Here is a 22,447-nt window from a genome sequence, read left to right as displayed (position 1 = left end):
TTTACCAAGCTGTGGTATGGAGTCTGAATATGAGATCCCAGGCCATGGTTCAGATTATTGCATTATTTTAGTCTCCAAACTGAGGTTGCTAGCACTAGTTTTCAGTCCTGTTGTTTGTGTCTTCAAGAAACAGAGATGCCTCACATGCTGTCATCATTGTGGCTTTTCTGTTCTCCTTTATTTTCAGTATTGGGTCTCTAAGAAGATTTCAGGCAGAGTATTTAAGACACTTCTGTGGTTTTTACAGTTCCTATCTGCTGTGGTCACACAAGAACCCAAGCAACCATACACCTGCTCAGGCAGTTTTTTAAAGTGTATCACAACGCAGCAAATAGTACTTGTACATCCGAGATCCATACCAGTGAAGCCAGAAGACATCGCACAGCTGATGAACATGTAGCGAAAGGGAGCTGATGAATACAAAACAAAGTTAACGAATTGTTATATTGTGAGCTTTATTCTCAAAGCAGATTGGAGTCACGCTCTTTTTTTCAAATACTGTAAACTTTTGTTGAAGACAACTAGGCAAAAAAACCAGATTCACTTTACTCCTTGTAACTCAGCCAGTGTATTGCAAGAGCTACATGGTGCAAAGCTCTGTTCCTATTATGCTGTATTTTAACTTGCTCTCATATACACCAAGTCTTTAACTTTCAGTATTTCTGTCTAATTTTCTCAGAATAGTGACAGTGAGTAAAGACATCTGTTTATTCAAAATGAAAATACAAATATTTTAAATTAAATGACTTCTAAAGTAATTAATGTTTTATATCATGTTTATTAAACCCACGAGAATTTATCTTTCCTTTTTTTCTCTGTTTTTGTTTCAGAGGACAACTTGCTTACCAATACTTGAACTCTAATTTCCATAGAATTATGGAAAAGAAAGAAAAAATAATACATACACTGTATACCTTTACTATTCAAAGAATGAGGATTTGTCTTTCTTATCATGCTGCACCTTGAAATAAGGGTGTAGCAGGAAAACATGGCATACTGCTTACTAAATCTACCCCTTAATAAGATGCAAATAATTTCCTTCTTTTCTTTTTTTTTTTCCTGTCTTTTACCTACAGCTATCTTATTTAAAAAAAAATTCTATTGAATTTATAAGATTCTTGCAGCAAGAAGTTAAAGTTCTGTGCATCCTTATGGCTCATGATTAGTTATTTAGGTGTTAGTTGTATGGAATGTATTCCCTTGCTGCTTCTGTATGGTGTGAGAAGTTCCAATGTGTAATACTATCACAAATAACTTTCTTGTCAGCCACAAAAATAAGAAACTGATACATGTGATTAAAACACACCTTGTTAAAGTGAAATGTAGCATCAGAAGTCTTGCTCTCAAGCTAGGAGGTCTTTCTAGTGAAAGAATATAAAGAAATTAACTCAAATAGCTATAGCCAGCATAACTTTTTTTCCTGGTAATTGCCATGCTTTCCAAACTGCACTGTCTAGATCTAACTTGTCTCTCATATCAGTCACATTCCTCCTTTGGTCCATGGTCTCCACTATGGTTTCTTTTCTAGAAAAAAAGTGAAGAAAGAAATTCTAAGATATCAGAAAAACGTGCCTTCCCTCTTCTGTTCCATTTGTGACCATTTTCTACAGTTCATAATCTAAATTTCTTACTTCCTGAGAAACTCCTCTCTGATCTATTGTTCTTCCTCAGTTTCTCATCAGTCAATGGCATCTGAATCATCAAACCAGACACTGTTACCCTGTTATTAAATGATTGTAGAGCTGGGTAATGACCTTTGCAATGTTAATTTGGCATCAAACAGGATGGGAGACCTGGAGAGCTGCCATAGTACAAATGTCACAGGGCTTTCTGATAGCCACTTCTGCTGCTTGCCTTGACTTCCTAATGAACCCATGAGCTTCCTTGCTTCTGGAGGAAAACTCGTCAGTTTGCTTTGTAAAGAAAATCTCTTTAACTTCATCTCCCTTTCTTCTCAATAAAGCAATTCTGAGATGTTGTATAGGAAATTGGGCCAACCTTAAGTAGCTGTGAGAACAGCTCTTATATAATTTACGTGTCAGAATGGGAAATGTAAGAGCTGGTGGGTGTTTGAGCAAGTTCTTTCCAATGTAATCAATGATTCAATGTCTTACAGAAAAAAAAAAAAAAGAGAAAGCAAGAACACAAAACTTTTTCTTACTCTTTAACAGCGCAAATTTTTTAATCACAAGAGATATCAGTGAAGAATCACTCTCAAAATTCTAAGATAAATGATGAATCTTCCCCCTGCCTCAGATTAGATTCTTAAAAGCTCATTACTCTGTCATCTTTCTGACTCCATAAACTGCCAAGATGTCTAAAGCTTTAAGTTATTTTACTGTAAATTTGCCTTCTGATAAGTTGTGAGAGCTTCAGAAATGTAAACATAAGGAAAGTTTTCTTTGAATAGCAGAAAGCTCAGTATGTGTTCAAAGTGCAAATTAATTTTCACAAACTATTTGACAAATATTTAAGGCTAACCTGTTTACATACATTTAATTTTTAAAAGACATCCCATTTTAACCCATGCTTTTATAAGAAACAGGCATTCTAAACAGTTTTAACTTTTACTGTCTGATAAGATACAGCCCCCAAAATTGTTTATATTAAGTAAGCTCGTTATAACTGCATGGATAATCCTAATTCTTGATTCATCATACTTGAAAATTAAACATAAAATTACTGATTTTCCTTCAAATAATAGCCTTTCACTGTGAAATTTTGCATGCTTTCATATGTACTTAGAATTTTCTTTGCATTTTTGCATGTATTTTTAAAAATACATGTCTGTACAGAACTTGTGAGAAAGAAGGCTCAGAGCACTGTTTCTTAAATCAAAACACAGCTGACTAGGGAGCTATTGATTATGATAACTAGATTTTTTTGTGACAGCAAAAAAGACCTTCACAGAAAAAACCACCAAAGCCTATGAAGATTAGCCACTTATAAAAATGGCCACCCTCTCACTGTTTGCTGTCGGAACACAACCAATTTGCCTTCTGAAAAGAGGTCAGCTTTGTTTGCTGTCATGCTGCCAGCAGTGCCATGATCAAGCAAACACTAGAGGAGGTTGGAGGCAGAATGCGGGAAGCAGGTAGATGGTACAGTTAAAGGAACTCGCCAGGTAATGTAATTGTTGTTTACATTCCTCTATATTTATTTCAGAAATGAGCTATATCACTGTCTGTGTATCAATTAATCACTTCTAGGCCATTCCCCTTGAAGGTCACAATTTACAGCACTGGAGTCTGTGCTTAACAAAACAGTTCATTACTAAAATTATTCTGTGTGTATTGATTTGCAGTAAGACTCCACTTTGTAAAGTAGGTACGTTTATTGCAGTGCTGGACGCATGGGAGGTAGCCCCCAAAAACCATGAGTGCCCTCCGTGGTACTCGGCTTGGTATATATCTGGTTACAAGTTACAAATGCATCAGGCTACACAATACGCCTCTACATATTCATCACCTGTCGCTGCTTCGTATTATAATTAGCTCGAACATCATTAGCATTTTATTACGCCTGCGCAGTGCCGCCTGGTGGCTGTGGGCCGGGATCTCCAGGCTGAAGTCTTACTCCGATGAAGTAAGTAGTCTTCCTCAGATTTGAACTCTTCACCTTGCTTACTTGCACATGGTCTCTGAGTTCCTGGTCCAAGTCCAAACCCAAAGCTGGTTTAAGCCAGTTCAAAATCCAGATCCAAAAGCAGGATCTCCGGTCACAGTTTCTTCCTCTTATCGATGGTCTGGCATCCTACCCTTATCCTCCCATACATCCTTCCCCTTTGCCTGGCCAGCATAACAAATGTTGAGCAAGCAATATACATTGTTTAGCAAGCAGCTGCAAAGTTTTGCAATACTAGCAACAATCAAAATACTACCCACAATCAGCAATTAACCCCTAAAATCTAGGCCCCTGTATCAGCATATTTATTTTAAGATTCTTTTAAGAAATACAAGAATATTTGATTGCTGTCTAGGTTAATTCTGCATGATAAATCTCAGCTAAATGCTACAAACAATGGAAAAAAGTGGTGTGTCTTAATTCTGTTCTGATAAGTAAAAAAGAAGGTTTTATCTTTTCTGCATACCATGTCTCTTCTTATGCACCTCTGCACTGGGTTTGCATGGCCCAGTTTTGGTAGTGGAGGGGATACAGGAGTGGATTCTGTGATAAGCTGCCAGAAGCTTCCTCCATGTCTAGCAGAGCCCATGACAGCTGGATCCTAGACAAACATGCTGCTGGCCGAGGCTAGGCCAACCAGAAATGGTGGCAACGCCTCTGTGATAACATACAAGAAAATATAAAAGTTATTGTGCAGATGTAATTATGGCCAGAGAAGAGTGAAATAAGAATGTGTGAAAGGAACAGCTCAGGTCAGTGAAGAAGGAGGGGCAGGAAGTGCTTCAGGCACCAGAGCTGAGATTCCCCTGCAGCCCATGGTGCAGACCACAGAGAGGCAGCTGTGCCCCTGCAGCCCACGGAGGGATGCAGAGACCCACCTGCAGCCTGGGGAGGATACCACACCAGAGCAGGTGGATGCCTGAGAGGAGGTTGTGACCTTGTGGAAGACCAGAGCTGGGCAGGATCCTGGCAGGGACCTGTGGACCCATAGAGAGAGAAACCCACACTGGAGCAGGTTTGCTGGTAGGGCTTTTGACCCTGTGGGCATCCCACCCTGGAACAGGCTGTTCTTGAAGGAATGGACTCCATGGAAGAGTGACCCACATTGCAGCATTTTGTGGAGAACTGTTATTTGTGGATTGGACATCCACTGGAGAAGTTTCTGTAGGATTGTCTCCTATGGGGGGGACCCCACATTGGGGGGGGGGAAGACTGTTGCATTGCTAGTGGGAAGTTCTCAAGAGAGCTCTACCAGCACCTGTGAGTCTTAACTTGCTGAGCCTTCACAGGCTGTCATGGGCTGATGGAAATGACAGCAGGGTTGACAGCCCACAGATACCCAAATGTTGCGGTTTCACCCCAGCCAGGAACGAAGCTCCACACAGCTGCTTGGTCACTCCCCCACCAGTAGGATCGGGGAGAAAATTGGGAGTGTGAAAGACATAAGGCTCATGGGTTCAGATAAAGACAGTTTAATAGGGAAAATGAAAGCTGTGCACACAGGAAAAGTAAAACAAGGAATGAATTCACCGCTTCCCATGGGCAGGTGAGTTTTCAGCCATCTCCAGGACGGCAGGGCCCCATCACATGTAATGGTAACTTGGGAAAACAAATGCCATCACTCCAAACATTCCTTCACTTCTTTCTTCTTCCTCCACTTTATGTACTGAGCATGATGTCACATGGAATGGAATGGTCAGTTGAGGTCCGCTGTCCTGGCAGTGTCTCCTCCCATGCACACCCAACTTCCTTGCCAGCATGGCCATATGAAAAGCAGAAAAGGCTTTGGCTCTGTGTAAGCCTTGCTAAGCTTACACAAATAACAAAAACATATTTAAATTATCAAAATTGTGTTCAGAACAAATCCAAAACACAGCCCCATACCAGCCACTGTGAAGAAAATTAACTCTATCCCAGACAAAATCAGCACACCAAGCTTGTTTATCAACTTGTGAATAAGGCAAGCTGAACACCACACTAAAGCAGAAGAAGCAACACATGCTGATCAGGGGTGCTCCTTTGTTTTGTGTTGTTGAGCCTGCACAGGAAATGCATTGCAGATGGACTGCAAATTTTAAACAATGCTGAATGTCTCTCCGTCTTCTTCCCCTGCTTCATGTTCTCTCTTTAACTATACCTATTAAAAAGGGCTATTAGCACGTGTACATTTGCTATTTCATATATATATACAGGTATATGTGCTGCTTTTAATCTACCTAAATAGTTTGTTCCTGAGAGAAAATTACTTACCTGCTTTCATTCACAGACTGAGTGGAATTTTAATATTGCAAATGAAAGGATTTGTAAAGACAACTAAAAAATATTGTTACATAAAGACAAGAGTTATTCAAATAATTCTATGTTCAAAAAGTGGGATAACTTGTAATTCTGGGGTTTATTGATTACAGTCATGCTGGTAACAGGTGGTATCGGATAACAAATATACAGAGCAGATCAGAGGAACAGTGTGCAGCCTCCACATTATTTTTGCCTAGGTCCATCTTCATTGTCAATGTGGACATACTAATTTTTTAAGTGTTTGAACTTCTTAATAAAGAAAGATGTCCACTGGCTGCTGTAAGATAAAGTGAAATTGAAATAATTATCAAAGAAGATTCCATTGCAACTGGACAGTTGTAAATATTATATACTTATATATAAATATAAAATAAATAACCAAATGCACTTTCACTTTATTTGCAAATCCTGGTTGGAGGAGTATTCTGTATTATCTGAACACAGTAATGGAACTAGCATCACAGTATCATTAAAAGGTTGGTTCTAATTTTGTCTTGTAAAAAAAGTGATTAAGAGAGGCTCAATTGATCTGAAAGAAAGTAAAACTTGCCTTAAAAACCTAAGTGGAAGTCAGATTTATCTGAATCTATTGGTACACTGCTTTTCAAGTCTCAATAAATTATTTTTTCTACAATGCTTCCTGACATTACTCTTCTTTATAGGAGGTACAGCGTTATATTATTAAAACATCAGCTCCTGCTGGGAGATGCATTCAGTGCCTTGGAATGCTGTAAAAAATAGGTGTTTTTTAAAAGCTGGTTTTAGTCAGTTATTTACTAAGTAAGAATATATTTAGGTGTCAATAGCAATTAGTCATTGAAGATTTTTTTCTTTAATTAAACCTCACACTCTAAAATACTAAATCAAGACAAGTTGTTCTGAAGAGGAACATTTTGTTCCTCACATTTCCTACCAGGCGCAGATATTTTCAGGACTCTCCAAACAGTAGGCAATCTTCCTTCTAATCTGTTCACTTCATGCACTTCAACATCAAAACACCACGTGTGGGCTATGGACCAAACTGATGCCTTGACACTGTAATTATTAGGCTTTTGTAAATTTTAGGTATAGACCTCAATTTATTTATTTCTTTAAAAAAAAGTTTATTTCCTATTTGCAGGTAGTATACGTAAATAAAATATCTATCAAGGAATTGTTTGAGCTGACCGTAAATTAGGAAAAGTGCTTTTAAGCCATTGTTATCTGCAATTAACTACATATTTGAACAGTCATGTGTAGCGGGTTGAGTTCGAAACCGGGCAGAAACACCAATTAAATGTAGTGGTTTTGATTCAAAATATCCATTATTTACTTATTTTTCTTCTGTGAGATAAGAATTAGGAGAAAAGCAAAGCAGGCACAAACCTTAAACAGTTGCAGTACAATGAAAGAGCTTTATTACTAACAGAATTAAAAGTAAAGAGAAAACAACAAAACAAAATTAAAGTAAATTCCCCTCCCCTTCCCCCCCTCTTTCCAGCACTTCTCCCCTTTTATCCAGCTCACACAAGGGATAACAGAACATGGATGTTAGTCGTGTTGCAGTTCTTGAAAAAATCTTTTCTCTTAGGCTTAAGGAAGAAAAAGGTTTTCCTTCAGTTGCACAATGGTTCCCAAACTGCACCAATAGCAGACCCGCCGGAACAAACAGTCTGCTGTGTGTAGAAACATCTCTCCCATGAAGAATTTCACAGTTCATTCATACTACAAAACATGGCCATCACATGGGGTTATTCATCTTTTTAAGGATAAGTTCTTTTGGCCTGCACACAGAGGCTTTTTCTTCACCACAAGTCTCTAACAGCCTCTTACTACTTCTATATAGCCTGCATAGGCACTCTTCACAATCTTCACAGGCACACGAGGATACTCCATCCCCCATGTTCTTTCAATTGGATTAAAGAGACAAACAGTTTGTGGTATTACAGTTTCTTACCACGGCATGCAAGAAGGTTTCTTTTAAGCTGCGCGCCAGAATCGCGGCACCGCCCTCTTTCTCCCGTCGCCATTTCCAGCTCCGTCCCACGGTACTCACTTCTCTTTCTCTCTGACTCTGAAGCCGCCATGTTGAAGGGTGTTCTTGTTCAGGGCTTTATACGGTGGGGAAAGCCTCGCTCCCTCTGTGCTGCTGGCTGCACGGTGTCCTCTTCAGTTCAGCACGAAGTGTGCTGGTTGCAGACAGGAGGCTCTGCCGGCTCCCGTTGACTCTGCCGGCTCCGCATGGAGAGGAGAGGGACCCCGCCTGTCCCCAGAAGCCGCGCTTGGATGGTTTAGCTGTGGCAGTCCCATGGCTGGTTTGAGCTGCCTGCGGCTCTGGGACAGTTCCCCCCAGCGACCCAGGGTCTGTGCCGTGGTGCTGAGAAAGGGGGAAAGGGGCAGTGGCCCCGGCCCGGCCCAGCGGGGCCGGGAGGCTCGGAGCCCCCCCACCTTCCAGCAGGCGAGCTCCGACCAAAAAGGGGAAGTCCCGCCTTTCTGTGTGGTTTAAATATGTAAATTGTGAGAAGCGTAATTGGTCTTAAAGACTGTCCATCAACTCAGGGTCAACCCAACACACATGAAATGTCACAATTTACCCAGTAGAACATAAAGGACTTTTTGTCACGTAAATACAGTGAGGGAAGCTACGGAAGAAAATTTGTCTCTGTAATTTTTTATGGAAACATGAAAATAAAAGGAAAAAAAGCTAGAAACTGCTTTCTCAGTAGAGAACTGGGAGCCAAGGAGATGTCAAATACTTGCCAGTAACAGAGGACTTGTATGACCTATAAGGAATTCACCTGTTTTCACGCAGAACACACAGAATTTTCACCTGAGAAATGCAACAAAAGGTCTTGAGTCTTTCAGCTGGGACACTTTTTGAAATCACTGTGCTCAGACCAGTCTAATCTGCAAGAGAGAACAAAGTATCTTCCCAGCAAAGGGGTAATGAAACTTGTCACTTTAAATGACTTTTTAAAAACTATGACTGTTTCCTAATTGTAAAAAATAATAATTATTTGGGGTTTCTTTAAAGTTTGATTATCTTCTAAGTGGAATAATAGTATAACATAAAATTGGTTTTAAACTTTTTGCTTTACACTTCTTCATTCTGCCTCTCATATCAGGAAAAAAGATTCCAAATTGGTAGAAAAAGTAATTCTAGATACAAATTCCAATTGGTGGAAACTAGATTTCCCTTTGTACAAAATAGAAAGCCAGAAAGTGAAGGAGCAAAGACAAGCCGACAAAAAACCTCCACACTTCAACAGTGCAAAGGTAAAACCAAATAACTGTATAGAGAAAACACGTGTGTAACACAGAATTAAATTTCTCCCTTCAGAACTAGGGAATTGAGATTAGCCTTGTACTGCATATTGAATATCAAGATGGAAATATGGCTGAGGAATGAAAAAGAACTAAAGGTGACTTGGGAAAAAAGAAGCAAGCACACTAATGTAATGGACAGTTCAAAGTTGAAATTAAGTAGATGCAAATGGGGATACCATCTGGTTTTAAACCAAAGAAAACCCAAGTAGTACAATCAACTTTTATTCTACAGAAAATAAAAAAAATTTCCATCTCATTCTTAAAAGTATGGACTTTTATTTTTATGAGAATATTTAAGGTTAATAAGTATTGTTTCTCAAGGAACCTCTAATACCTGTGTAAAACACCTCAGTCGTAGTCTGACACATATACTTTCAGTAAAACTGTCAAAAAAATTGCCAAAAAGTAGCAACACGTTTTATAACATCCCTCATTTTCTAAACCTTGCCTGTATTTATGACAGTAAATACATGTATTTATCAAACTGGCAGGCACTGAAAGTACTTTAAAATAATGTTCTCTCTCCTACTTTATGAAAACTTCAAAGTGATCTGTAATAGCTGGATGTGTAGTTAGTCAAATGAACAATAATAGGCTCATTGCTGCAATGTATCTGCAGGGAAGAAGCAGAAAATTGGTGTGAATGTGTTAATCACCATAAGGAACACAAATATTGAATTTTATATTTTGAAAACTGATTATAAGAAAGCAATGAAGGTGCCACTATATTTTGTGCTTTTTCCTCTGGGACTAAGATTTGGAGTCTCTTTATTTAGTAATAGTAGTATGAACTGTATACATTTTTGGTCTCAATTAAATTTTATTTTGGTGTTGCCTTATCAGTGAGAGTCTGATAGGAAGAAGTGAATTTTGAGAATATGGGGTTTTTTCATCATGCTGGAGATAGTCACTTTGTTTTTATTTTTTTAATTCATCCCACTTGACAGAAAGACCTCTAGAAACTAAAGCAATCTCAACTCTAATATAACTTTATTGTTTCTGTTGCCTTTTCTCTTTACCAAGTAAGGTGGATAAGAGGAAGGGCAATCAGATGAGCATCCCCACAGATGACTGTTCAATACTTTTATTAAAGTGTTAAAAATAATAGATAGTTGTTGTAGGTTGACTGCATTTATTTAACATTGTTTTGGGGGTTTTTGCTGTTTTTTTTTTTTTTTTTTTAAGTATTGTATTAAAGTATTATGAAAGGATATAGGAAACTAAAAAAGAAACCATAACAAATCAAAATTGCTGAAGAAATACGAGGAATTAGGAATAAAACCACACAATTTTTTGTCAGTCTAATGTTTAAAAGCACATAGAATGCAGAAGTTACTGACATCAAAGTAGAAGAATCACGGAAAAGTTAAAGAACCTGGTATTTTGGTAAAACATTTGAAATTTGTCAGTTGTATTAAACATATAATTTCTCTAATTTAGATCTAAGGGGAATATCGGTTTGGATGTGTCTGTACTTCGCAATGGAATGCACTATAAAGACAACTAAAGTATTGCTGGCCCAAGCTGGTTTATGTATGTGAATCAGTGAGCACTAACAAAGATACTAGTTAAGTCTGGAAATTAAACCATCAAACACAACTAAGTATTTTCACAGAGCCCTATCTGATATAATATTTCCTTTTTGTTACAAAAAGACCAAGAAGATTCTAGACTACCATTTACAAAGTATTTTTAGTACAGAGGAGAAAACAGTATAAACATTCTGGCTAATTTAAGAAAAGTGATCAAAAAGTCTTACCTTCCTAAGATATCAGACAAATGTTTGGCGCCATTTTAGGGTGTGTTTTGATTCCCCCTCCAAAAGACTTGGAGCAAGAGCTTGAATTCAGAATTCATACTGTGGTGCATTGTTTCAATCCTCAAGAGGCTGGGCATTCTTGGATGTGTGTCAGTCTTCTAGAAAGCATTATAAAGCAGAAATGCAAGCACTTATTTTCAATAGATTGTCCTGGTTCCAGGGCAAGAGAAGTAGATGTTGATCTACAGAAAAGAGCTTGGTAGTGTCGCAGTGGCTAAGTCCACTTTACGCCCCCCAAGTTACCCTAAAAGTGATCTCCCCCTACAACAGTGTGCTAGAAAGTTCTCCCTATGTCTAAATTCTGCTGGCCACTAGCCCCCTTCCCCCTCCCATCCCTTTTCCCATTGGCCCCTGTTATGTCATTCAACCTTGCCTCTGCCCCCTAGCCCTCAGACCATTGGTTTTGGATGCTCTGCCCGCCTTTGGGAGTTTTCGGGATAAAACTGGCGCGGGCTTTTGAGTTGTTTGTTCTTACATCTATTCCCTTCGGGGTGTTGCCATTAAACACCTTGGAATTGGATGCAGAGAACCCCTCTCGCCTCTCTGTCTCCAGTTCGTGCACAGACTGTGTGTGTGAGCGGCTGTTCGCGACCACCTGCAAAGGTGAGATCGTGTGTACATGTAGGTGCTGGGAGAGTGCCCCTAAGCAGTCCACAAGGGACCCTGTGGAATAAATGCATCATCGATCCACCGAAGCCCTCCTTCCATATGGTAGTACTGTCATTACTGAGACCTTCAGAATATGATATTGGAAGAACTGAATGACATGAAAACCAAGAGTGCTTGAAATACTTGAGGGATGCGTAAGCTTCGCTATTATAAAGAAACAGCTGCAAACACGTGGAAAGAAGATCTTCATGTGTCTAGAAATAACATCTTTATATCTTTATTTTATAAGGATAAGTACTGTGCAAGGCAGTGATTAGACTTCACTTGAACAAGTCTGACCATCCTTTCTGAAGGGGGAGCCAGTAGTTGCGAAAAGGCAGAGACACAGCCTATTTTTGAAGATTTAAGCAGTGGTGGATTTAAGCAAAGACTGAAGAGCTATCAAAACACTGACTGAGAGAGAAGTTTAGTGTTTTCTGTAAACCTGTGCTGAAACAGAGTCTAATACTGAAGATGCAAAATAGCTATTAAAACAAAAAAGCTGTTGGAACAAAATGGTATAAACTACTGATTATTGTAGCTAGGCTGGAGTGTTAATGAGAAACAAGGAGGTTTTGAAACAGCCATCATAAAGGAGCGAGTAATGTATGTAAGAAAATTCAACTTAAATACAGATAACAAAAGAATTAAGTGATGTGATAATATTATAAGATTGGACTGTGACCCATTACATCTTTTCTGTTATTAGCTTTTCCATGTTGTGAGTAGCAAGTATTTGTTGTTTAGCTTGGTTTGAGTATCCCATAAGATGATGGGACACTTAAAATTTGAGCCTCTGTAGCCTCCATATTAAATAGGTATGTGGATGCAGCCTTGCTGACATTGCCATACATAAGTCTAGATATCCTTTCACCACTTTGCTAGCTTCACCATTTGTTTAGATCTCCTGCTAGTCATGCCCCTGTAAGTATGCCTTATAGATTATTCTCTCAGGTATGGCTTTCCAACATCATAATTTCTTTAATCATTAATCATTACTAGACAGCTTCAATGAACTTTATTGAAGCTTACGGAGCTAAAATGAGACCTATCCTAAGTAACTTCACAAGACTGTGAATGTTTCACTTTAACTAATCTTTTTAAAGCTTTGTCCATTAGGCAGGTAATAAAGATACAGTACTAAATGTACTGATATCCTTTTTCATCACAGTTATTGAAAAATAACAAAATAAAAATATGATATAAAGCAACTGCATGAAGGAAGATTTAGGCAACTGAAATGTGCAGGTAATGTAGAATCTAAATCTCATTTAATAAAAGTGAAGCTGGAATTTAGATCTAGAAGCTACCAAACTTGTGTTTTCCTTCTGAACCATGTCAGGTTTCCAAAACAGGCATGCATATTTACCTCTCAGATATTGACAAGTATGTAAATTACTCATTTAAGTTCTTCCACAGTAATGGCCAGAACAGTCTAAAGACTGGAACTGTTCTAGTCTCTATTAGGGCTCCCAGTGGTCCTCAAATAGAAATGAATTCTACTTGACAAAAAAATTGTATCTATATTCTAAACTTAGCAACATCATTATTAGCTGGAAGGCACATAGTTATTACTAAGGATTGAAAATGCTTTGCTAAAATCTAAATCTGCCACTATTAAAATGGTAACTTTTACTGTAGTACTTTTTGATTCCTTAAATATGTGTTTATATTATCCTAGTGGCTAGATATCTCAACTGTCAGAAAAGATCCTTGTGTCTTCACCTCTTAACTAGAACCAAGAAAATATGAGTGTCTGACAAAATCAACCAGTTCAAAAGATAAAAAAAACACCTTAAGGAATGAAATAGGGGGAGCTACATCTATAAAAATTTAGTTCTCTGTTTATAATTTTCACTATTAAATTACATTGTAAAAATGACATACTGCAATCCATGGTTCACTTATTCAGCGAATTTAAACATTAACTAACTGAGAATTTTTTTTAATATTTTATAGATTTATCAAGGAAAGTAAAAACTATGTTGAGCGAATAATAAAATGAAAATGGAAAGCTTTAAAGGAACAGCTTATTTAGCTGATAATAATCAGGGACATAGTTCTGTCAAATTAGCATACTTCAGGTAGCAGGTCTCTGGTCTTGGCAATGTGACAAATGATTCGTAACAGAAATCAGTATTGTATATGTACAGTTATTCTTTCTTTAATGGTACATGTTTTAAGCCAAATAAATCTAGAGAACAAGACAATTTTTTGTGTTACTTACTAGAAGACATTATCATAACTCATGCAAAATGTTAGAAATAAGTATTCAGTAAGGTAATAGATGCTGGTGAAGGATATGCTCTCATCAAAAGAGAGAGCATGGATCCAATCCTGTGGAACTTCAAACACTTTTTAATCTAAACTAACTTTAGGCAATATTGAGCAAAGCACCCCTATACAGTTCAAAGGAACTTTGCTTATACATTTTAGACTGAGTGAAACTAAAATAATCCATTTATCTTAGACTCAGAAACAGACAAAAAAGGTGTTATCAGATTTCTTATACTTACGGTACAGAACTGATAATCTTTGTTAATTTGTTTCTTGACAAAAAGCAGGAAGAAATTTGTTCAGACATAAGTTTCCTGTTGCTATGCCCCAGCCCACTGCGGGGCTGTGGCAGTGAGATGCCAATCAACCCCGGACCATCCGGTGGAAGACACAGACTCAGAGGGTGGGTCGAGAGGCAGCTCAGAAGCTTAAGCCACACCCCCCCGGCAGCACCCGGGTTCAAGCTCCCTCCCCTTGTTCGGGAAAATTCTCAGTTATTCGGTTGTTCATTGGTTCTTTGTTGTATCTCCTGCCTCTCGGTTTCCCCCATTGGTCCTTGTTGAATTGTATCCTCCCACTGGCTTGTAACTCATTGGTTGTTTTCCCCTTTCCCCACGGTTTTCAAACCCTCTATAAAACTGAGGAAAAGCCTCTCGGCGAGATCCCAGATTAAGATCATTGCCGTGTTCTGGTTGCTAAACTTCTGACAATAAACCTGTTAGAAGCCAGACCAGAACCACCTCTCTCTTCCTTTATCTCCGAACTAATGGGAGCCCAGATCATTAGTTCCTGCTGTGTTCCCTCTGCAAAGAATCCAGCGAGCGCGCCCAGCCAGCGCCTATCCTGATGCCGAAGTCGCTTCTGCGATGCACAGAACGCAGCTGGACTCACTCTGATCAAGGGCACGCCAGAGCTCGTGCCACGAGCACCAGAACTGCGTTAGTTTTCCAGCAAGATGAGTCCAGAACATGTATCTGGTGGTTGAAAACATTTTTAGAAAAAGTTACTTAGTTTCATGTTTCCTGAAAGGGAAGGTAGTGCATGTGCTTGCTGGGATAACCTTGGTTAAAGATCAAACTCCCACCAGGTCACTCATCTTCCCTACTCAACAAGACAGGAGGATAAAGTATGATGAAAAATCTTGTGGGTCAAGATAAAATCAGGGTGATGGCTTATTACTTACTGTCAGAGGCAAAGCAGATTTCACTTGGGGGAAATTAATTTAACTTTTTGCCAAATAAAAGAGTTTGGGGATGGTAAGAATCAAAGATAAAATGTCTTTCCTCCCTTTCGCCCAGACTTATGTTCATGCCTTCATTCTTAACCTCTCTTCCTACCCTCTCTTCCCGTTCTGCCTCTGGAAAAGCACAGGGGGCTGCTGTCAGTTCATAACAGCTTCTCTCTGGCACTCCTACTCTTCACGCTTTTTTCCTGCTCCAGTGTCTGTCTTCCAGAGGCCACAGTTCCCTGAGGAAATGTTTATTGGACCCATCATGGGGTCCTTTCCACACACTGGAAAGCAATCTTAGTTTTGTCTCCTGGAGTCCCTCCTTATTCTCTGACCTTGGGCTTTGTAGGGTGTTATCTCACAATTTTTGTTCTCTCCTCCTCTCAGCATGTGGCATTTTCTGCCCTTTCTTGCATATATTTTCCCCAAGGCACCACACCTGGCATTGATGGGCTCAGTTATGTCCTGCACTGGGTTTGTTACAGAGGTGACTGGAATTAGCTGTGTCCAGCATAGAGCAGTCCTAGACTCTCCTTACAGAGGCCTGCCCTGCAGCTCCTCACTGCCAAGACCTGGGCTCCTGCATCCATACCATGTACAAAACTGGGGTTTTAGTAAATTTAGTCAAGAAAAAAAAAAAAAAAAATCCTTGTAAATGTATTCTTTTAGAATTTGTAGTGCCAAACATAACCACAGGGTATATTAGCTCACAGTCTTAAAAGTAGGAATTGTTTATACAGATGGAAAATTCAAGTCATTAATCAAACCTCATTAGGAACTTTGCACTGTTTTCTTTCTTTTTCTGAACACCTGTTTTCACATGACATTTCTTTCTGAAGCATCTACTTGCTCTGCTAGGTGTTCTGAAATCATCAAGTATAGGAAAAAAAATACAGACGAAAGATCAAGCTTTCTATAGAAGCTCAGATCACAGACAGAATAAATATGGACTCAAGCTAAAGCTATTTTTCAATACAGTAGATGTCAGTGGGAGAATAAATAGGAAAGAGCCAACTCTTATTTCCAGAGGAGACCCTGTCAGAGGCTATCCAAGTTTACAGTATAAATGCACAGGCTATTAGACAGCAGAGCAGACTGTTTGTGTAATGCCCTTTTCCAAAATTAATCTTTGAAGTGCATGTCAGATAATGATTTTCCAGAAGCAACTTCCCAATTAACTTCAGTGGCATTACTCACGACTGAAGTAGAGTCCACGTTTTATAGATGATAGAATTTATTTATCTGTGGGTTTACTTTCCATTTGTCCAGTTTAGAACCCTGTGGAACTTCCAATCCTGTTCACTGACATATTACCTGTAATTTAGGTGTTCACCAGAAATAATTCTTCTGTTTGTAGGACATTATCACAAATCAAATACACTAGGCCTAGAAAAGGTGATGTTTTATTAAACTTGTCCCCTCAAAATCATAAAAGAATTCTTTCTAAGCTTTAAAGTCTAAGTTTAAACAGGAAAGACTCATCATTACTGCAAGAAAGAACCCAAATTCTTGTAATGTTACTTGCTAATATATTCATTCCCAAGTAAAAGCTGGGAGATCTAAGGAAACAGTGACTCCAGAAAACCCATTCCAAAGGTTTTAAATAATTAAGATATTATACTGTATTGTGGAAATAAAATCAGGAATGCCATCCACAAAAATTCAGGTTGTATACCACAATAACCCTGTCTAGGAGCAAAATACATCTCTTATTATTGATATTTTTAAATACTTTAAGCTATTAAAAATACCCTGTTAATGTTATCCCACCAAGAAATGTTAGATAAATACAATTGGGCTATTCTGCCACTACACATTTTTTCATACCTCTACTTTTTGAAAGAGCTGCCTCCTTCTTCCATGTGATGTTTTCTATAATTTTATTCTCTACTAGGTTATCTAAAGAAAAGATGGAAGTGCAAACTAATGTCTGGAAGTTTTTCTCATCTGTTAAGTTGCTATCCTCTTACCATCTTGCTCTTATTTTTGAGCACATCTCATACCTTTTTCTGTATTACCTTATGGTACTAGTGGATCTATAAATGTCTTCTTGAAAACATCATGCTGAAGGATACTTGGCATGTTCTCTGGACTTTATATATAGAAATGACCTGAATAGTGTGACCAAAGTACAACCAGAATGAAAAGCTTTCCTTCTTTGTGACTTGACTATTAAAAGTGATAAAAACTGCACAAATTGAAGAAATTAATTAAAAATTTCTCTGACCTGATGTTGGTGTGTCTTGATGTAATATTGGATGTAAGGTTTTTTTTCAAAACATATATATAAAATATCAGGAAAGTCTTCTGGTCATGAAGACGTGGCGTTTTTTGGCACATGTATGAACTACATGTGTTAAAAATGAAGGTAAAAACGCAAAACATTCCTTGGAAAACTGATCTTCCACACATTCTGTAATGAAACAGTAGTAAATATATTTGTTTTGAATCACTGAAATCTTTACATGTGCATTGGAATTGGGATTTCTGGAAATTAATCTTCTGAAGAAAGTCTTTATACAGGTAGCACACGACTCAGTATTAGAATCAATTAATCTAACTGTACTATTTTAAGTAGACAAAAAACTCTACTTTTTATTTGATTTATGCTAGTCTGAATAATGAGTTTCATGACAGTATTATTAGCCAGTGTTGCCAGTAGGTGTTAAGAGTCCTCCAAGAAAGCATCATGATATATCTAACCGGAATATATAAGGCAGGTATTGATTAGGGTTACTGAGGGTTCTTCAGCCTCATTCTGTATAAACTTTTGATGTGAAGGATAAGATGGAAGGGTTTAGAATTTAATTTGGCTCTGAGAGCAGAACAGAATGGGATTTGTCAGTCTGTAACAACGTACAAGCTTAAATAAGATGAAATACCCATAGGAAATTTTACCAGTGCCTTTGATCATAGGTACTAGAAAGTTAATGGTTAGGTATGACAATATCTCACTGCACTTTATCAGCTTGTTAAATGCTTGGATATATATATATGACTTGTGCTGGTACTAGTAATGCACTACCTTCTCAGCCTGGTTCTGAGTATTACACATTTGAGTTAACTAGACTTCTTTTAATACAAAGTCTCATTTCTTATTAATGAATGCATTAAAAACATTAACTGGAAAGTGTCTTAAATGAAGCCTTTTATTCCTCAGAGATGTTGCAAAGATGACTTCTTAAATTCGGTGGGGATTTCCTGGTTCATTCACATTCTTCTTGAAGCAGAAATAATCAGACCTGTTCCTGCCTATTCCCAGTATAAAGGTAAGTGACTAAAACCAGTCAGTGTTCAACCCTCAAAAACATTCCTGTTTTTCTTTAGTTTCATCTTGGAATAATGGGTGTTTGTTCACTTTTTATCCAGCAGCACCTCCAAGTTCTTCTCAGCAGGGCTACTCTCAAAGAGAGCAAGGATGAACCTGCGTTATCTCCTGCTGAGCTGTTTTTTTCTGTGGTAGTATTCAGTGCCTCCAAATATTTATTCAACACCTCTAAATGACCTCTAAGAATGGCAAGATTCACTAGACTAAGTATGAGGAGGGTGGGGGTAGCTTCATAGCTCAGCATCATGCTGAACTATGATTTAAGTGAAGCTTTGTTTTAAAGTAATTAATTACCCCTTGAACACATTTCCTGTGGCTCTGTTTTAAAAAGTAGTGCAGAATGAGTTTTTATTCTACTGCTGTCACTGTTCCAACTATTTGCTTATTTTTCCCATTTTAGAAACTGCCTTAGCCCAGGTTTTGAGATGGTATTAAGAGGGTGCAATTACACTACACACCTACAGATCAGGATTGGAAAGCCACTTGCGTTTAAGATGCACTTGATTTCAGTATTATAAAGACTAGGATTTCTTATTCTTCCTACCTCTTTGCTAAAGCTCTTCTTTATAGTGCAATTTCAAGATCCAGAATTGTTTGTATTGCTTCTGTTCGCTTTTAAGAGGATCCTATGATGCAATTGCCAAAGGCAGGAAATGGAAGGCTGAACAGGGATCTAACACTAGGATCTGTAGTAACTTGAGACATGGGTATTAGGAGTGGTAGCTCTTTCTAGGTTACAAATTATAAAGGAAATAGGATCTGTTGCCTTTGAGACACAGCTAGATTCTGCCTAGAAACCAGTTAATAGAACCCAAGGTGTCGCTGTCTTCCCCTGAAGTAGTTTATCACTGCCTTGGTATTTGGCACTAAAAGGTCTCTTCTACTGCTGGCACTTGCCAGTTCCAAAAATTGTCAGACAATATCATTGTATTCAGTGAGGGACTGAGAAATACATTTTTTTTAACAGGCAACAGTGACTAATCCAGACGAAACAGATTCAGGTATAAACTGTGTCTATGTTTACAAGAAGCCTAGCAAAATAACAATCAATGTGAAGATCCAAAAATCAAAAAGCAGCTTGGATTATAACTCCAAAAGCTGAAAATTACACCAAATCATGGAAAGAAGCAGAAGGTCCCTCTCACTGGAATGTTAGTTGCAGTAATTTTTGTAAATGTGAAAAAAAGCCCTGCATTTAAGATGAGCACTAAGCTACAACATACATACATTAGGCAGGAACCTATGCCCAATAGGATTGAGAAGGAATGGAAGAACCAAGACTTTGTAAGAAGAAAATGTAAAACTTAAAGTTTAAAGGAAATATGCTTTGTCAACGTTCTTTAGTGGAACTTTGTGCAGGAGAAAGATTACTAAGGTTGCCAGGTGATCTGCCCTGAGCTAGAGACGTTTGTCTATAGCGCCTAACACAATATGACAACAGTGCTGGGATTGTAAATATCACAGTCAAAAACAAAAAAAAAAAAAAAAGAAAACAAAACCAGAAGCCTAGATCCATCAGAACATCTAGACCAAACAGGTTACTCTTGCCATGCTTAGGTTAGACGTGCTGTAAATCTGAGCGATTGCCATTTCACCAGGATAAGTAATAAAAATGGTTGGAAAAAAAAATTTAAAAAATAGTAATAATAAAAAAATAATATGACTTATCACTTATAAAACTGTAAGTGTTAGGGAAATGTTAAACATCCTTTCAGAGGAATGTATAGCAGAATATGAACCAGGTTTAGGAGATAAGTATGTAGATGACCACATTTTCACTTTACTAGAGGACGATTTACTAGGTTGTAGTAGACATGCACTTCTAAACAGATAGATTGCTATAAATCTGGATTGTGTAATTAACCACTATCAAAATAATGTTGTTTCTGTCGCTTCCAGCTTTAAATGTCTTGAGTTTAATAAAAATTCTTTTCACACTGCAAAATATTTTTAAAATGTATAGAAAACCAAGTCATCAGTCTGGATTTCATCCTGTTCTTGCTTACACTTTAAAAAAGCTTTTCAACTGACTTTTAGCAGGAGTTGGATTTTTGGGGATTTAAAAAAAACATACCATCTGTTTGATATAATACTATAATATTTTCCCAAAACCTTCTTGTGAGTTTTTTGGAAGAAGTTCCAAGCAGAAATGGTAGGTCAGTCAATCAGTGTTTGTTTTCAACAGCCTTGTTAGGATAAAAAGTATCCTACACCATTTGATTTTCTGTCAGCATCAGAAAAAACCTGATAGTGATTTCCCCTCTGGTGTTTTCAATACACTTATATGAACAGGCTTGCATTCTGATCTAAATTATGAAACTGACTTGTTTGCTCCTTGTGCTATGAGTGTCATCATGATATAAACAGAACATCTTCAATTCAGGGGGTAAAGCTGAAAAAATTGTTCCTGGAACATTATACTTTGGGTAAGATCATAGAAGCCTATTTTAGTCCTTTTATTACAAAAATTATATTGTACTATCCTGAGAATGCCTTAACTTTTTGAAATATATTTGTTATAGAAAGTGGAGGTACCCAGATTTTGTTTACTATACTTTTACTATAGAGAGGAAAACAATAATGGAATACAAATATAGGTCCTTCTTCTAATCTTCATCTCATTTTATGGTTAAACTTTCAAGATGCAACTCGAAAAAACCCCTAGTCCCCCAAGATTTTTTACACTAAATACAGCTATTAGTAAGTAAGTAAAGAGAATAAAAGTAATTTTTTTTTTTTAATAAATAAAAGGAATAAGAAGCTGGTAAAAGCTATCTAATACAAACATTAGTGGGAGGACAATTGTTTTGATTGACACAAAGGAGACAGAACAAACACCTTGTTAGAGGAAAAAAGAAATAAGAAGTCCCAGGAGCCACTAAAATTGGAAACTGAAGTCAAACTACAATAGTTGAGGACTGTAACAGACTCAAATGATATATGAAGTGGATACTAATCAGAATTCACAGATAACCGTTTGGCAGGAATACATTCTGAAATGTTATTCATCCAAAATAAACTTAGGAGTAACAGTAATCCTGCTGCACCTTATACCTAGAGCTGAATTTTGGCAGAAAGGGTAGTCAGACATTCACCAGAGGTAGAGATTAGAGACTGTACTTGTAGAGATATTTTCATCTTCAGTGATACAGGAAATTCAAGAGGCATGTGAAAAATTATCAAGGTGACAGACAGATGAAATATCTTTAATAAAGGAGTGACTTAAGAATCTGAAGTCTGTGCAGGATAACCTGTAGCTCTAAAGAAACAGGCTGATAATTTTCACATATGCAGCCTCTAGCAAAGGCAGTGGGGAGGAAAAAAACACATAGATGAAGCAAGAATGGTAACATTTTGCTCCTGTCTGATTTTTTTACCAGGTTCTAGGTAGTGAAAATAAATTAATCACTTAGGTGCTTCGGTACTGGAAATGAAAAAGTGACTTGCACAGTGAACATTGTGTGGATTTGTAGAGAGGTATGGGTGGGAATGAGGCAGCTGCAAGTTTTAGCTGGAGGTTAAAGCTGAAACTCAGCGGCACTGTTGTTCTTTTAACTCCATGTGTCAAAGGGAAAAGTGTTCACAACCATGTATTTCTCTTACGCTAAAAGCTCCCTTGCTTTTCATGAACTGCAGCATTCTTGATTTTGTATAGCATGCCATAGTCTTCAAGATACTGAGATTGTTTTTCATACTTATCCTTTTTATCCTTTATTTTGTCACTTTGTTATATGCCAGTTGCTGACACAGCAAAAAGATAATCATTAAATCATGCAATCCGAAAGTAATGTAGTTTATTAGTAAGGTCTTCTGAGCTGCAATGCCAGTGCTAATGCAATGCATATACTAAATCAAAATGGATCTGGGAGTCATTAAAGGATTCCAACATTTACATCTCATATAGAGCAATGGACTCTTC

Source organism: Corvus moneduloides, chromosome 1 (genome assembly GCF_009650955.1).
Source record: "Corvus moneduloides isolate bCorMon1 chromosome 1, bCorMon1.pri, whole genome shotgun sequence".
NCBI lineage: Eukaryota > Metazoa > Chordata > Aves > Passeriformes > Corvidae > Corvus > Corvus moneduloides.
Note: the sequence above shows the minus strand (reverse complement) of the source record.